At 35.4% G+C, this 5770-nt stretch overlaps 1 protein-coding gene across 3 annotated transcripts in view; it reads right to left on the reverse strand.

Annotated features, from left to right (window-relative positions):
• The window catches only part of hivep2a (HIVEP zinc finger 2a), a 46237-nt gene that overhangs the window by 31840 nt on the left and 8627 nt on the right, over positions 1 to 5770 (reverse strand). Inside the window, exon 1 of one of the 3 annotated variants that reach the window (XM_069177482.1) lies at positions 1010 to 1054. The exons of the other annotated variants lie outside the window; for them this stretch is intronic. The gene's annotated coding sequence lies outside the window, so the exon portion shown is untranslated. Of the gene's footprint in view, positions 1 to 1009; positions 1055 to 5770 lie in introns of those variants that run through there. 3 annotated transcript variants of the gene reach the window in all.

A 5770-nucleotide genomic window follows, 5' to 3' on the forward strand; every position in this document is an offset into this window, starting at 1 on the left:
GTGTGTGTGTGTGTGTGTGTGTGTGTGTGCGTGTGTGTGGTGTGTGTGTGTGTGTGTGTGTGTGTGTGTGTGTGTGTGTGTGTGTGTGTGGTGTGTGTGTGTGTGTGTGTGTGTGTGTGTGTGTGTGTGTGGTGTGTGTGTGTGTGTGTGTGTGGTGTGTGTGTGTGTGTGTGTGTGTGTGTGTGGTGTGTGTGTGTGTGTGTGTGTGGTGTGTGTGTGTGTGTGTGTGTGTGGTGTGTGTGTGTGTGTGTGTGTGGTGTGTGTGTGTGTGTGTGTGTGTGTGTGTGTGTGGTGTGTGTGTGTGTGTGTGTGTAGTGTGTGTGTGTGTGTGTGTGTGTGTGTGTGTGTGTGGTGTGTGTGTGTGTGTGTGTGTGGTGTGTGTGTGTGTGTGTGTGTGTGTGTGTGTGTGTGTGTGTGTGTGTGTGTGTGTGTGTGTGCAGGTCTCTGTGAAGTTCAAATTCAAACGTTTGAAGAACCTCCTGTTGCCAGAGAAATAAAAGTGAAGTCCAACTTCACTCCTGCCAGAAGTTTTACAAATAAAAATACACTTGCTCAGCAGTTCCTTCTGAATATCTGCTTTCTGTTCAGCAGGGACATGTTTTACAAGTTAGTGTTAAAAATGAAAAAGTTCTGATGCTGTTTGCACAACATCTGAGAGCAGACTTGAAGCGCCACCTTCCCTCTGTGCCCTTGAGCAAGGCAGTAGTGCTGCAGCTGGTCCTTCAACCAGGAAGTGAAGGAGGTTTTACCAGGAGAGGAGCTCTGATTAAAAACGCTCCTTTTGAAAGGGTCGTCTCTGTTTGTGTTTCACAGCTCGCAGGAATAATTTCCTCCAACATGTGTCCTGTCTTCTATTTCTGTTCTTCACTTCCTACATTTCCCACAGAGCCTCTGAACCTCCGGGCCGATCCGTGTAGGAGGTCCGAGAGCTGCTCCGGTCCAAACACTCTCCTCCCCGTCCTGCATCCTCCATCTGTCTATTTTCTGCTCTGTGGGTGCACAGACTCACCAACTCACAAGCTCCGCCTCCCGGCCTCTTTCACACAGCGTCTCTTTCCTTTGTGAGCGTTGAGCGGCAGCGACAAGGCAGCTGCAAAAAACAAGCTCGCGCTGTTTGAATCGGACACGGACGGCAAAATGTGGGCGATTATTTAAAACAGCTCGTCGTACTTTCTTCATACTATATTTAAAAAAGCAAAAATGAAAATGAGGATACAAAACTGTGCAAAATGAACAGAAATGATGAAATGCAATATGACTGATTATTAAATGTAAATAAACGTCACTGTGAACGTTTTCTGTTTTAAACCGGAGCAAAACCACAGGAAGTTGAATACTGATAAATATTCTGCTGCATGATTGGATGTTTTGACAGAAAACAAACAAGTTTTCAATTAATATTTTTACTGATAAAATACGTCAAATTAACGACATTTCAACAGATTGTTGATGTCAAATTGAAACCAGTAACAATTATGTTTTCTTCAAAATATGTTTTGTAATTTAGTGTTTGGACACGTTAGAGTTATTTGAAGTTGATCACCACAACAAGGAAGATGTTCACGCTGGTTATCTTTAATTCACCGACACTTTGAACATCGTTTCTATTATAGAACAGAAAAAGAGAAATGTTAAAGTGGATCCACGAGATTTAGATTCATCTTTAACCGTCAGGATGTTCTGAGACTTTAACTGAAATGAACATCTTTTACATTCAGACCACTAAATAATAAATAATAAGTCCACCACCTCTGGATATAAAACTACAGACTGGATATAAAACTACAGACTGGATATAAAACTACAGACTGGATATAAAACTACAGACTGGATATAAAACACAGACTGGATATAAAACTACAGACTGGATATAAAACTACAGACTGGATATAAAACACAGACTGGATATAAAACACAGACTGGATATAAAACTACAGACTGGATATACAACTACAGACAAGATATTAAACTACAGACTGGATATTAAACTACAGACTGGATATAAAACACAGACTGGATATAAAACACAGACTGGATATAAAACTACAGACTGGATATAAAACTACAGACTGGATATAAAACTACAGACTAGATATAAAACTGCAGACTGGATATTAAACTACAGACTGGATATAAAACTACAGACTGGATACAAAATGACAGACTGGATATAAAACTACAGACTGGACATAAAACGCAGACTGGATATAAAACTACAGACTGGATATAAAACTACAGACTGGATATATAACTACAGACTGGATATAAAACTACAGACTATATATAAAACTACAGACTAGATATAAAGCTGCAGACTTGATATTAAACTACAGACTGGATATAAAACTACAGACTGTACATAAAACAGACTGGATATAAAACTACAGACTGGATATAAAACGACAGACTGGATATAAAACTACAGACTGGACATAAAATGCAGACTGGATATAAAACTACAGACTGGATATAAAACTACAGACTGGATATAAAACTACAGACTGGATATATAACTACAGAATGGATATAAAACTACAGACTGGATATAAAACACAGACTGGATATAAAACTACAGACTGGATATTAAACTACAGACTGGATATAAAACCACAGACTGGATATAAAACTACAGACTGGATATAAAACACAGACTGGATATAAAACTACATACTGGATATAAAATACAGACTGGATATAAAACTACATACTGGATATAAAACACAGACTGGATATAAAACTACAGACTGGATATAAAACACAGACTGGATATAAAACTACATACTGGATATAAAATACAGACTGGATATAAAACTACATACTGGATATAAAACACAGACTGGATATAAAACTACATACTGGATATAAAACTACAGACTGGATATAAAACTACGGACTGGATATTAAACTACAGACTGGGTATAAAACAACAGACTGGATATACAACTACAGACTGGATATAAAACTGCAGACTGGATATAAAACTACAGACTGGATATATAACTACAGACTGGATATAAAACTACAGACTGGATATAAAACACAGACTGGATATAAAATTACATACTGGATATAAAACAACAGACTGGATATAAAACTACATACTGGATATAAAACACAGACTGGATATAAAACTACATACTGGATATAAAACTACAGACTGGATATAAAACTACGGACTGGATATTAAACTACAGACTGGGTATAAAACACAGACTGGATATAAAACTACATACTGGATATAAAACTACATACTGGATATAAAACTACAGACTGGATATAAAACTACATACTGGATATAAAACAACAGACTGGATATAAAACTACATACTGGATATAAAACACAGACTGGATATAAAACTACATACTGGATATAAAACTACATACTGGATATAAAACTACAGACTGGATATAAAACTACGGACTGGATATTAAACTACAGACTGGATATAAAACTACAGACTGGATATAAAACTGCAGACTGGATATAAAACTACAGACTGGATATATAACTACAGACTGGATATAAAACTACAGACTGGATATAAAACACAGACTGGATATAAAATTACATACTGGATATAAAACAACAGACTGGATATATAACTACAGACTGGATATAAAACTACAGACTGGATATAAAACACAGACTGGATATAAAACTACATACTGGATATAAAACAACAGACTGGATATAAAACTACATACTGGATATAAAACAACAGACTGGATATAAAACTGCAGACTGGATATAAAACCACAGACTGGATATAAAACTAGACTGGATATTAAACTACAGACTGGATATAAAACCACAGACTGGATATAAAACACAGACTGGATATAAAACTACAGACTGGATATAAAACTACGGACTGGATATTAAACTACAGACTGGGTATAAAACTACAGACTGGATATAAATATAGAAGAAGGTGTTATTGTTGAAATATAGAAGGTGTTATGATTGTTGAAATATAGAAGGTATTATGATTGTTGAAATATAGAAGGTGTTATGATTGTTGAAATATAGAAGGTGTTATGATTGTTGAAATATAGAAGGTGTTATGATTGTTGAAATATAGAAGGTGTTATGATTGTTGAAATATAGAAGGTATTATGATTGTTGAAATATAGAAGGTGTTATGATTGTTGAAATATAGAAGGTGTTATGATTGTTGAAATATAGAAGGTGTTATGATTGTTGAAATATAGAAGGTGTTATGATTGTTGAAATATAGAAGGTATTATGATTGTTGAAATATAGAAGGTGTTATGATTGTTGAAATATAGAAGGTGTTATGATTGTTGAAATATAGAAGGTATTATGATTGTTGAAATATAGAAGGTGTTATGATTGTTGAAATATAGAAGGTGTTATGATTGTTGAAATATAGAAGGTGTTATGATTGTTGAAATATAGAAGGTATTATGATTGTTGAAATATAGAAGGTGTTATGATTGTTGAAATATAGAAGGTGTTATGATTGTTGAAATATAGAAGGTATTATGATTGTTGAAATATAGAAGGTGTTATGATTGTTGAAATATAGAAGGTGTTATGATTGTTGAAATATAGAAGGTGTTATGATTGTTGAAATATAGAAGGTATTATGATTGTTGAAATATAGAAGGTGTTATGATTGTTGAAATATAGAAGGTGTTATGATTGTTGAAATATAGGTGTTATGATTGTTGAAATATAGAAGGTGTTATGATTGTTGAAATATAGAAGGTATTATGATTGTTGAAATATAGAAGGTGTTATGATTGTTGAAATATAGAAGGTGTTATGATTGTTGAAATATAGGTGTTATGATTGGCAAACAAGGCAGAAACAGAAATTAATTCATTTCTGAAAAAAAAATACCATCAGATAAAGCTGATTATTTTAATATCTCCAGTTTATTCTCTCCGTAGAACCATCATGGTTGTGTCATCCAGGGACTTAAGTTGCCCACCGTTCATGTGGAGCAGCCGTGTTTGGTTTTAATTTAGAGCTGTCAATCATCCGCTCAGCGGAGACGTCGCTGTGTGTGAAGAGGCTCTCCACAAACGACTGAAATTAAATCTAACAGAGTGAGAAGGAGATGAATCAAATGAACTCAGTCTGAACTGTACACACGCACACACAATAACACACACAATAAAACACACACACACACACACACACACACACACACACACACACACACACACACACACACACACACACACACACACACAGCTTGTAGACAGTGATTTACAGCAGGTAGGAATTCAATTATACTACTGGACATTTCTGTCAGAGAAAATATGAAACTATATGTGTGTGAGTGTCTCTCTGTGTGTGTGTGTGTGTGTGTGTGTGTGTGTGTGTGTGTGTGTGTGTGTGTGTGTGTGTGTGTGTGTGTGTGTGTGTGTGAGAGAGAGAGAAGAACGTGCACGTTTCCTCACAACATAAAGTTAGACATGCTTTTATGAATTAAAACTAAGATCCATCAGATTTTTACAGAACAAATCTTCTTTGGAGACGTCTGATGAAGAACAACTATCAACCAGCTCCACATTAACTACATAAAACTGCAAAATGCTGCTTGTGGCATCTGGACTGAAAGTCTGCATGACGACCACTTGAAGACTTGATAGTTAAAAGTACACTTTGCTCATATTCTTTGCAGGATTTTGAATGAAACACTTTAACTTGTAATATCTGTAAGTATAAGTATACGTGTTTTTACACTATTAACATGTTTTTGCTGCTTTTTTAAAAATGAATTGAGAATCAACTGCA

This window comes from Embiotoca jacksoni, unplaced genomic scaffold (genome assembly GCF_022577435.1).
Source record: "Embiotoca jacksoni isolate LCO1_2020_lvr unplaced genomic scaffold, fEmbJac1.0.p SCAF_73, whole genome shotgun sequence".
NCBI lineage: Eukaryota > Metazoa > Chordata > Actinopteri > Embiotocidae > Embiotoca > Embiotoca jacksoni.